The sequence below is a fragment of the Physcomitrium patens genome, chromosome 1 (assembly GCF_059467195.1).
Source record: "Physcomitrium patens ecotype Gransden chromosome 1, ASM5946719v1, whole genome shotgun sequence".
Classification (NCBI taxonomy): Eukaryota; Viridiplantae; Streptophyta; class Bryopsida; order Funariales; family Funariaceae; genus Physcomitrium; species Physcomitrium patens.
The window spans coordinates 17,348,495-17,361,885 of NC_143410.1; the positions used below are offsets into that span (position 1 = coordinate 17,348,495).

Genomic DNA, 13,391 nt, shown 5'->3' on the forward strand with positions numbered 1-13,391 from the left:
TAATATTTATATATCATAATATTAATAATATTTATATATCATAATATTAATAATATTTATATATCATAATATATGTTATATAATTATTTTATATTATAATATATTAATATATAATATTAAATTTATAATGTATTATATATATATATATATATATATATATTAAGATTGTTCAAAGAGACAAGTAGTGGCTGTCATTCACCGCATGGATTAGTCTTTGTTTTTATCAAAAAAGTTCATATTTTGTAGAGTTTCCATAGCATTTGATAATTCATCATTGCATTTTGCAGTTAATTGAGAAGTTTCCAAGGATTCAAGTAGTAATTCTTAATGGTTGCATGGATGGATCTTCATTTTCATCAAAAAACTTTGCCTTTTTTAAAGTTCATAGGACATTCCATAGGATATTTTACAAATAATAAGGGCATTCTATAGGATGTTTTATAATTGATCAAGGCATATCACAAGAGATCATAAATTAGAAAAAATGGCTTGAAGCTTTGAGAGACACTTCGACTGACGAGCAATAATAACTTTTGATTCACATGGCCTCAGAGTCTCACTAAAATTACCTAAATAAAAAGTATTTAACAAAGATTGGATCTATCAAGCACCTAATCATTTTAGTCTCAAGGCTCACAATACATGTAGCACAATGCAATGCAAACTAAAGATAAAATAGCCAAGACAAATAGTGGTTCTCATTTGTTGCATGAATTCATCATTGCTAAAGTTTAATTGAATGTGTAATATTAGAATTTAACTCAATGTGGAGGAGTTTAGCAATATATATTATTTTTAGCATGCATGCAATGCAATTGAAGGTAAATTTTGGTCCTTGATGAAGAAGAAGGCATAATTATAGTTTTTTTATATTTTCTTAAAGTTGCACTCTACAATCGCAATAAACATCTCCCAAAAGTTTTTATTTTTTATATATTGGATATCTATGCATTATATTTGAGCTTCTGTCAAAGAACTTGTCAAAGAATTTGTGAATGAGAATATAAAACAAAGATAAGTTTATAATTTGACTTGAAAGAAAAACTTGACAGAACTTCAAAGATTTCAAAAACCATGCTCTCCATTCTTTTTAAATCATATTACCAAGCTTTGTATTGCAAAGTAAGTATATTTTTAGATATTTCAAAAGATTCAAAAATTTATATGTATTTTCATTGTATTGCATTTTAAAATTTTTATTATGATTTACATTGTAGAATATTATAAAAAAAATTATACAAAAAAAAAAATATATATATATATATATATATATATATATAATTTTTGAAATACACAAAAATTTCATGGTGCTTTGCATTGCAGAGTAAGTGTATTAAGGTGGAATGGTTTGAATGTTGTGTGCTTTGTTATTTTGATAGTTAATTATTTAGATTTAGAAATAATATATGAACAATCAAGTGAAAGTTGATTATTGAGAGTTACTATGGCAATATATATTATTGTGGCATTGCAGAAAGTTTGGAAATTATTTGATTCTTAATTTAAGATCTTTTAATTTGAGGTATTCAAAGTAGCTTCAAGTCATATACCTTTTGTATTAATTGACTTATATGAAAAGTATAAGATTAGAGGCATTTTAAGACATTGTGTATAGAAGTAATAAGAATGATTTTTACTATTAAAAACTTAGAATTTGTCAATAGTTGGAGAAGAAAGAACCTAACAATTGAAGAGCAAAGCTTATTTTTATTTTTATTTTTGTTTTTTTTTTTCACTTCAACTTCTATGTCATCTTTGTAGAATTGATTGCAAGCTAAATGAATTCATTGTCTTATTGTAAGCAAGAAGCTATTATTCAAGAGTGGAGCAATGAAATTCATTGAAAGTGGGCCAATGCAAGAAACATCATGCAATTCATTCAATTTTGAAGGCACTTTTATTATCCTTGGTAATAACATAGTAAGGTACAATGGAATAAAGAATCATCTAAAATTGCAGCAAGGAGTTGTGATGAAGCAAGTGTTATTTTCTAGCTTGAATTCAATCAAATTTATTTGAATAGACTGCATTCATATCATCTCGATGTTACTTTCATGAAGATAAACTGATTTCCAAACTTCCACTTGTTTCTAAACTATTATGAATTATTCTTCAAGAACCATGAAATCTTAATTGTTTATTCTTGAAGTGGATTCTATGGATAAAAAGACTCTCAATATATTTTTTTATTTTATTTTTTCAATCTTTATAGTTTTATAGTTTATACTTTAATAGTATTATAGTTTTTTCAAATATCTACATAGTTTTATAATTTTATATTTATAGAATGAATTTATACAATGAAGTGATTTATTAACAATATTATAATAAATTACTTCATATCTTTTAAATTTGACTTTAATACATCTTTAAATGTCTTATTACACTTTATAATTTTTTAATGTAATGTAATTTATTTATTTTTTTAATATTTTCACAAATAGTTCCTTGAATAAAATTAACTACTTGTTTTGCATATTATGTATGACAATGGCAGAGGTTTAACCATCCTTCTTCATAGCTAAAAGCTCTATGGTAAATTTTATTTATTTCTTTTCTAAAAAAAAATTAAAAATATTCATTAGATTACAAACATGTATTTTAAAATAAATACTTTATGTGAGTCAACAACAACATAGATTCATCTAATTAATTTTTTGTAACAACATAGATTCATCTAGTTAATTTTTAATGAGGAACTTGTAGAGTATTAATAAGCCTTCGACCTAGCTCAAGTATCTTTTGTGAAATAATTTCTTGTAGAGAATGGTCGCCATCCTTTAAAGAACTAAAGAACTTACCCAAGAAGACGACATCCGCTCAAGAAACAATGAGAGCAAAGATGGTGAGCACTCCCTTGCATTTCACCATGATATAGCCTAGTTTGCAGAATTTGGAGCAAACCGACACTACCCACGACATTTATTCCCACGACATTTTGGCCGCTTCAACTCCAAAGCGCAAGACCATAATTTTTTCCCAAACCAAGGTAGCAATTTATGCCAAAAGCATGCACAGGATACCAACGTTCAAACTTCTACGGCAACAAAACTCTACACACCCAATTCTAGCATGACATCAGAGACTTCAAAAGTTGCTGCCATGTCTGTGGTAGCCCATACCACTATACAGGCAAGTGTGAGATCTGAATTCTTCAAGACAAGATTTGCAATCTTAAACTAAGCTCCGGCTCAAATCCATCACGTTGGCGCCCAAATCATCCCTTGAACCTAGTAGAATTTGAACAAAAAGCCACTAAGCAGAAGTCAATTGAAGATGCAGCCTTGATAGAAGTATTTGAAGTATGTGCAGCAGAGGTACAGAACCAACACCAATCTAAGGAATGGTTCATAGATAGTGGAGCCACAACGCTTGTCACTAGCAATTTGGATTTACTCTCCCATGTAAAAAATGCTCTTAAATCTGCCATGACCACAACAAGTAGAAATCTGCTTCTTATTACAGGAAAGGGTAGCGCAACAATTGATGCTAATAAAGCAATTGACAATGTTTATTACGTACTTGATACGGTAAAAATTCTCTTGTTCGTAGGAAATTTGTCAACTTTAGATATTACTAACTCTTTAGCCCTAGAAATTGTTGAATATTTTTGAGTTCTAATCCTCTTTGAATTATCTACACTGGCACCAGAGAACGCAGTAACAATCTTTAATGGTTGGATACTTCAATTATTGGAAAGGCACAATACACACCATCAAACCCATTAGTCAACATGGCCACCACAAAGCAAATCAAAGCAGCACATTTCTAGCACATGCGTGTAGCAGACCTTAACTTTTAGTCACCCTACAAGTTGTCTCACAGGAAAATAGTAACGGGAATACTTAACCTCCTCTTATTACAATCCAACTGTGAAGCATACATTTTTGGCAAACACCATTGATACCTTATTCCTAGAGTAAGCTTTACTCCCACCTCCAGACCACTTCAGTTAATTTATTCCGACCTCTGCGGACCACTTCTATGCTCACTTTCCGTTTCATACCATATACTAACCTTCATAGATGACTTCAGCCAACGCTCTTGGATTTATTTTTTCAACCAAAGATCTGAAACATTTGACACCTTCAAGATCTTCTATGGTTGAAAAGGAGACAGGTCGCAAGATATCATGTCTCAGGACAGACAGTGGAGGAGAATACCAATTAACCAGATTCAATCTGTATTGCAAACAAATAGGAATTAGATGGCATCTCACAATTGCCTGTACTCCTCAAGAAAACGGCATTTCAAAATATAAGAATTGCTCCTCTTCAAAACCAGACGGAGTCTCCTATTTGAATTTGATCTACCAAGCTATCTCTGGGAAGAAGTTGTCTAAACAACAAATTACATATCTAACAGAGTATCTCACTGAGCACTATATAGAATTACACCATTACAATTCTACTCTGGACAGGTACCGGATCTTTTTATCTTTGGATGTGTGGTTGCTCTGCATTCACACATATCTAAAACACAAAGATATTAAAACCAAAAGCTAGAAAAATAATCTTGGTTGGATACAATGACCAATCCAAGGCCTATAAGTATTTTGACTATACAACTAAAAAATTCATTGTCTCCAGGGATGTTTACTTTTTAGAAATCCAACTAGGAATTCCAGATCAGACACAATCCTCATCAACTAACAATGACATTCTCAAGTCCTTTTTAAATTTGAATGCTCTCTCTCCTACTTATCCAACTTCAGATCCCTCTACTGACCAATCCAATATCTTTCCCACCACTTCCTCACCTCATATTCAACCACCCTCTTTCTCCACCACAACTAACACTCTACCAAGCCTTTTAGCTCGGAGTTCAAATCCCTCAACACAACTAGCCAATTCTACAAACTTACACCCCTTACTTGACATCTTTGACCCTCTTGCACCTATTAGACGCTTCTCTTGGTTTCGTTAAGAGAATGTCAGATTAAAGGATTATATACTCACTATTACCTCGGCGAACTTTGACAAATGTCTATCTAAAATTAGCACAAATATCCAAGGGTACAACGTTGGTTTAGAAAATGCACTCACCAAACCAAAATTGACTGCAGCCACGCAAGACACTAAATTCTATAGCAAAAAATAAAACCTGAGATTTAGTCACGTTACCTCTTGGAAAAAAACCATCAGCGCATGGTAGGTGTTTAAAGTGAAACCAGGATTAAACTGACATCATCCACACCACAAAGCTCGTCTCGTAGCTAGAGATTACGAATAAAAGTTTGGCATTGACTTTGAAGAAGTTTTTGCCCCAGTAGTTAAGTGGTCCACTATCCAATCTCTAGCTGCAAAAGTAGCACACAAAGGACATCAAATTCATCACCTTAACATTGAAACAACATTCTTATATGACAATTTCAAGGAAGTATATATGAAACAACCCCAAGGTTACGCACAAACTGGTAAGGAGCACCTAGTCTGTAAACTCAACAAATTCCTCTACGGCTTGGGGCAGAGCTCACAAATGTGGCACAAACGTATTGATGCATATCTCAGGTCCCTCGAAATGACAAGGAGCAAAAGTGATCACAATCTTTACTACACATGAAACAGAGAAGGATGCGTAAATTTTCTTGTTTACGTTGATGACTTCTTTCTGACATGAGGGAACGAAGAAAAAATCCACTGGCTCAAACAGCAACTCAAACAAGAACTTGACCTGACTGATTTAAGACCCGTCACAAAGTACTTAGGAGTAGAATTTATAAAAACAAACCAAGGACTTTTTCTCACTCAGTACTGATATGCCCTTGACACACTAAAGGAATTCAGAATAGGAAACTCCAAGACTAAAAACGTTCTCCTATCAGCCGGTCTAGTATTAATCTTACACTGAACTCAATTCCAGTTGACATATATCATTATTGTAGGAAGATTAGAAAACTCATTTTCTTAACTACAACTTGCCTCGATCTAGCCTTTGCTATAAGCTTTGTGTCTTGATTTATGGCCAAACCACATCTTAACCTTAAAGTCGTCCACCACATTCTCAAATATGTCAACAAAATAGATGATTTTGGACTCCTCTACGCATCAGGCCAATATTATAACAACAGAGGCTTCACCGATGCCAGCTGGGCAGCTTGTCCTAAAACTCAGAGATCAACAGAACGGTATTGTTTTATAATGACGGGAGCTACCATCACCAGGCAATCTAAACGATAAAAAAAACTGTAGCTAAATCTTCTGTAGAATCTTACATGAGCCTCTCCACAGGAACATCAAAGGTAGTTTGGTTGTACCGACTTTTGCAAAAAAACAAGTGTGTTCAGTCCCAGAACACCATCTTTTCTTCTCACCACAAATAGCATTGTTATCAAATCAAACGTAGAGCCATCCATCCTAAGCATCCACTGCAATAATCAATCTGCAATCAAGTTAGCAAAGAACCATGTATTCCACGCACATACCAAACATATAGCAGTTCACCACCACTTTATCAGAGAGAAAGTCAAATTAGGAGAAATCAAATTACATTGTGTCTCCACAGATGCACAATCTATGGATATTTTTATAAAAAACTTGAGATGACTCAAATTTGAACTACACCGATCAGAACTAGGTCTCACTAGCTTGTCCTCATTAGCTTGTTAACACTCTCAAATTTACCCCACTTTGTCAAGGTTTGAAGCTCGGTAAAACTGTATATCTCTCTACCTTTGTCTATCTACCTTCTTCTTTTCCATAAATTCAATAGCCTCCTCAACCTTGTCCTAAACCTTTTAAACTTTGCTCCCAAAAAATACCTGACCACGTCTTTGCACTCTTTTCAAGTAGAATAAATTCCAGTTTTTACTTCTTTCTTCATTGCATAGAACGTCACCTCCTTAGCCAATCCTTTCCCCGAAACCAAACCTCAATCACAAATTACTTCATCGCAATTCCTGCACCTTGCCTAAAGCCATACTGCATCACCAATTACAACCAGGCGTTACAACCTGTAGTCTCTAGCGAGGATAGCAATGCAATTTGGTGAAGGAAGATACACAAATGCACCAACAACCTTTACCTCTGTTGCAAAAAGGACAGGAGAAATAACCTACCACCAACTCCAGCCTTGACTCTAACTTGTTTGCTTGACTACGAACCACTGTCGCATTCACCAAATCAAATAACAACGCAATTGCTCTTACGCACTCCCACAACGCAATTGCTCTTACGCACTCCCACACCGCAACAACTTGCGTCCAAGAACACAACCAATCAAGCACATACCTAAAGATAATCAAATACATGGCTTTACAAAGGATCTCCTCACTCACCAGAGTTGTCGAATGGCGCATCGCTGCCGGCTTTGCTTTTCCATATTCAATCTACTGCTGCATCAGCAGCTTATTTCAACACTCTGAACCTGCCACCACGCTGCAGCAGTAATGTTGGAGTGGACACATTGTGCTTAATGAATTTGTGACATTGTGTAAGAGACTGGTGGTTTACCGACGGAGACAAAGCATTACCGATTTTGGTCTGTTTGTTCATTGTCAGCGTGCTCTGGACAATGCAGGCTTAGAATCCCCACCCCACATCTTTGTCTGATGAACGTTTCTAAAAGAAGAAATTGGACACTAAAAAATGCCATTCAGAGAAAGTGGACAATACATGTGGGAAAGTATTTAAATTTTATTAAATAATAAAGTCATGGGTGGATATCTTTTCTATCTAGTGAAGGAAAAGGAAAAAATAAATATAAATAAATAAATAAATAAATAAATAAATAACTTCAAACTGAAAATTTTAAAGTATACTTTCTAAACATGCAAAATATAAAATCTTATTTTGGTATTAATTGGAAGATATATCCTTGTAAAATAGATGTATATTAAAACATTTGTTTATTTGTGATGATGGTGCAAATATTTTTCAAATCAAATATGAAAAATTCAACAAAACATTAATAAGCACACTTCAAAACATGTTTGAGGATTATTAATAGATAACAATAAATCTACTCATTGCTTTTAGCCTTGTAAATCAGGGTAAGAATCTAATATTGTACCCAATTCTATTGTCTTTTTCTATACAATAAAAGCTTAATATTTTAAATATTAAAATGCTTTGTTTATTATTTAAAAAAATAATAAATCCAATAACAATAATTATTATTATTATACAGAAAAACCTTAATTTTTACTTGATAATTTGGTATATTTATAAAGATTTAAGACTAGATTGAAGTCTAACCCTATAAATAAATAAAACACTTCTTTAGTAATAAAAAGAAATCACTTGTTATCAAATGAATATGGTTTGAATAAAAATGTAGATTTAAACATTGTAAAGACAATATCTAACAAAAGAAAGTTGGAGATAAATTAATTTATTTGAAAGAAAAGTAAAATAATATAATCCATAGATATAGATATATATATATATATATATATATCATCATCATCATTGTCATCAATTAAACAATGTATGATAGTGAATGATTTAGCTAATTGATGTGATATAAATTGAAAGCTACAAAAATTTAAATTTAAAATTTAGCAACCATTCTATAATTAAATACACTAATATCATGGACATTACCATTAATACTAATGTATTGAATGCTAATAAAAAATAAAAAATAATATCAACTTGATAAATTTAATTAAATTTATTTGAGTAATATAGGAAGAAAAGATAAATATCCTCTTATAAATTTAGATCTTAAGTTGTATTCTTTGAAATACAAACAAGCCAAAAAAATAAATAAGATAAGATAAAGAAGAAATGGGCAACAAATCTATTAGAAGTAGAGTTGAGCAATTGAGATAGAAAAATACAATATAATATAAAAGAACTACATAAAAACTCAAAGAAAAATTTTAAAAACTAAAAGTATTATATTTGAAAAAATAAAATAAAATAAAATAAAAAACTTGTAAAATACTATTGAAAATAGAATATGGATGATTGATAAAGTCTTAAGTAATCGTGTTAAAAAGGTGTTGATTTGATGTGCAATGAAAATTCAAATTTGACAAGTCAACAGAGCTGATGTAAATTAAACAACTTACTTAGAAAAATATAAATCATGCTATTATTTTTATGCTTTCAAAAGAATTCAATCAAAAAATTCAATTGATAAATGTGCTCTTTGATAAATATTTATTAATTAATAAATTTATATTATTATTGCTAGAAGTAAAAAATAATAATAATGATTTTTTCTGGCTAAATTTTCATACTAATATTTTATCCATAAAGTTTTATACCTTATAAAACACATTGACCAAATCTGGTATAAAGAATAATTTTAATCTATAAAAAATATAAAATTTAAAAAAACTAATATAATGTATTTAATTAAATAAAATATAAATAATATCATATTATATTATTTCAATATAATAAAAGAAATATTTATAATTTATTATTATTTAAAAGTTTTTAAAGAAACATTATAAGTCACTGTATTTTTTCTAAAGAACTAACAATTTTTTTCTTATCTTCAAAATAATATTATTCTCATTATCTTTTATCTTATTTATTTATTTATTTATTTATTTACTATTGCTACAAAAACAACCAGCAATCTCATTTAATAAGCAAAAGTAATTGTATTTTTTAGCTTATTAATGTTTGTGGCCATAATAATATTTACAACTTTCAGCAATTCAAAGTGACAAAGTCAAATCTTTATAATTGCCTCTTTTTTATGTTTATCTTATTTGGTACTATCTAGTCATTTATCATCATGTATAATACTTTATTATTAGAAATACGAATAATTTACTTGGTTGCATGTTATCATTTTTTTAAATACAAACCATTTCTTAGATGCTAATTACATTCACAAGTTTTTTGATGGACTTGTCACTCTAAATTTTAGAATTTTGACGTGTTTTTCAAACTTCAATATTTAATGAGTAAGTTGTGTTTTTTCCTATTTTAATATGTTATTTCAATCTTTTCTTGTAAACAATAGATGCTTCAAATGTAAATCTTGAATGAAAAAACTCCAATTCTTAAATAAAGTAAATCAACTACAAGTTTATTTTACATAATAATAACAAAAATAAAAACAAAAAAAATAAATATAAAATTTATTATTATCATACCAATTCAAAGATAAGAATATATTTTAATTAATAACCAAGTTATAATAATTTTAATTTTTTGAAAAAAAGAAGATTAGAGATCTAAAAACCACAATGATAAAAAAAATACTAAAAAAAATATTTATATTTATAAAATCAAAATACAATTGAATTTAGTAAGCAATGAAGGTTCATAGATCACAACTAATAACCACAATAGGCTTTAATAATAAAATATCTCTATCTTATTTAAAATTTTAACTATGTTAAAAAAAATTACTACTAGAACATTTTCTCCTTTTCACTTCTTATATTATTAGTTTCTCATATATGTCACAATTTTCATATCTTAAGCCTCTTTTTTAGTAAACGTTAAAAAATAATATCCATGCTAGCTAGACATTATTTTCTATTTACATTGGCTAGATTTTGTTCCACCTAACTTAAATATTTTAAAGTGAGCAAAATAAATTTATGTAAAGAAACTTTGTATAATATATATGCAAATTAGTGACATGTTTTGAATGCTTCTAATATATATTAATATATTAATATATATTAATATATTAATATATATTAATATATGTAAATTTAACGATATATTTCTTATATAAAATAGCTTGGGAAGGGACAAATATACAAGATAAATTGGGGAGACAAAACAACCTACTAATTGATTGTATGTCTCATTTTTTTCATCAAAAAAGTAAACCAAATTTGAAGTTTACAAGGCCCATTAATGTTGATCATATCAAAAAAATACATTCAAAAAAATCCTAAGTAATAATCCTTGGTTGCTGCAATTATAAGCATATTATAAACCTTGCACAATTGTAACTTGGTCTGATTGTTGTAGGGAGGTTACATATGGAGACCAACTTCTCAAAGGTCTATGTGAAGAGGTTAATATGTCAAGACTCATTGTAGTACTCATGTACATAGCTTTGTAGTAGAACAAAGTGTTTTTGTCTACAATTACTAGATTTGATACTTGAGCTTTTGCATGCTTTTAATAATGTTATTCTTCCTACAATTATATTTGTTGTTGCTTTGTAAATTTAACTTTAATTAGGTGGTTTATTTCTAAGGTGGTTTTGACAAGGCTTAGTTAATGGAAATTCTTGATACAACTTAATACAAGCATAAAGTTGGAACTCTTCTATAAGTGAAAATTTTATTTTTTTCCAAATTTCTATTGAAAAATGTCAATAGTAAGACAAATATCTTGGCATGCAAATACAATCTAGACTTTTCAATTTGCTGACAAACTTAGTCTATGCAAGTTGAGGATGTGAATTACATTGAAGCAAGTGATGAATATTAAAAAGCACCACAAAATTTATATAAATCAATGATGCAATTGAATGAGAGTATTTCTTAGATGGAAATTGTATTTCTAAAATAGTTTTTGATTCTAAAATCGCCTTAAAAGTTTTCTTTGAGTAATACTTTTAGGCATATTTCAATATTTTATTTACTTTCTTATAGCAAATAGAAAAAGATATAGTATATTAAACACCATAGAAAGTTTTGAAACCTTCTATGCAATGTTATATGGTGAAGAATATCTTAAATATCTCTTGATTTTGTTTAGTTTTATATATTTTGTACTTCTAAAATAATTAAATATGAGTTAAAAACCTAGTCAAAATAAAATATAAATTAAATTGTAATAATAAATTGTGATAATAAATTGTGATAATAAATTTAAACAATTCAAGAATTTATATTTATGTGTTTGTATGTTAATTCAATTAAAATTTTCATTTATTTGAAATAAAATTTTAAAATAAATTTATTTAAAAAATAAAAAATAGACATATGATAATAAATACGAATCATAAAAATTCAAAATTTATCTATGTTTGAGATAAAAGTCAAATTCTTTTCCTAATACTATGTGAAATTGTCATTGATACATGAAAATTGGGAAATATTTATCATACATCATGTGGTTGGTATTCTATATAATTGATAAAGTTAATTTTTAACTATCAAAAACTTTTAATTTATAAAATGATAAAATTTCTTTATAAGAAATATAAATATCTATAATGTATAGTATTTTTATATATAGGTTTGAAAATCTATTGAAAAATCAACATATATCTATATTAGTTTGATATGCTTAAAAAGCTTAATTTTTGAAATTTAATTTAGAAATGTTTTATTTTTAAAAAGTAGTATAAATGTGAATACTTAAGTATTTTTGATAGAAGAAATCTTTCTTATTGACACCAACAATGAAATAAATAATAAAAAAAAAAATGTGTTATTGATTCATGTTATTGATTTTACGTTAAGCCCATGACCTGATTTGTAAAAGGTGAATTTTCTCCTATAATATTTTTTCAATCTACCAATTTTTTTTGTTTCTAGACTTTGTTATTATATTAATGTAAAATTAATTCTAAAGAACTTAATTGTAGAATTTTCCTACTAATTCACAAGGCAAAATGCTTAAGAAGTGAGATCTTGATACCAACAAACTAAACTTTTTGGTGAAAACAATGAAGCAAAAGTTTCATTGAAAACTTGATTGAGTGATGTACCAAAGCATTTTCAATCATGATTCTTTTTGTTCTTAATTACTTTGCTATAGTAGCTTTGTGCCTCCTTTTGAACTTTGAGCCATGGTAGGCAAACACTACAATGCATAGTTTTGTTCTTTTTAGCACTTTCACTGCATATCTTCAAGAGATTTGGCATACCTAGGGTTCAATAATGATGAGGTGGATATCTTCTTTTTATTAGAGTTTTTCTGAAACCATCTCACATGTAGTTTATCATAAATCAATTGTTCTAAATATGATACCATGGCGATTCTAAAATAACACAAGTATGTATTGTCATTAATTAACAACAACATTCATTAAGTATATGTTTAAAAGTATGTATACATATACATATCTAAAAGCTCAATTTTACAACATTGCTTCATTATTATTGTTATTGGAGATGTCCCCAATCTCTATTATAAAACATTTTTGCATATTTTTTGTGACAATGACAGGGATTCAGCTAGCATATTTCTATATATATATTTCTAAATAAACACATAATTATTTTTAGATGGATAACACATATAAAGAATGTAAATAATTTATTTTTAGATGGCATTTAATCTCTATGTTGACATACCAGGACGACGAAAGTAAATGGATGGTGACACAAGGCTGGGAACGCGAGATCCAAAAGTCATAAACCAAGTTCCCCATCGAGAAAAAAGCTAAAGGCACCACTATCTGAAAGGAATGGTGTCGAAGGGCGGAAAGCATATGCGGTGGGTGTCCTTTTAATCAACCGAACTGGGAACACGGGAACTTTCAACGGAGTTCATGAGAACTTTTCT

The 13,391-nt window shown here is 29.0% G+C and overlaps 1 long non-coding RNA gene across 5 annotated transcripts; it reads right to left on the bottom strand.

Moving 5' to 3' along the window:
- Positions 1 to 2,628: 2,628 nt before the first annotated feature.
- LOC141045613 (uncharacterized) lies at positions 2,629 to 8,879 on the bottom strand. Of its 5 annotated transcripts, none has more exons than XR_016504086.1 (5): positions 7,277 to 8,878; positions 6,761 to 6,920; positions 5,124 to 6,367; positions 3,523 to 4,181; positions 2,629 to 3,230 (listed from the first exon to the last, which is right to left on the bottom strand). It is a non-coding gene; the product is annotated as an uncharacterized LOC141045613 (long non-coding RNA). The 5 variants fall into 5 exon arrangements; XR_016504094.1 differs by having other exon boundaries at positions 4,018 to 4,181; positions 7,277 to 8,877; XR_016504089.1 differs by lacking the exon at positions 2,629 to 3,230 and having other exon boundaries at positions 3,831 to 4,181; positions 5,124 to 5,299; positions 5,477 to 6,367; positions 7,277 to 8,876.
- Positions 8,880 to 13,391: the final 4,512 nt, after the last annotated feature.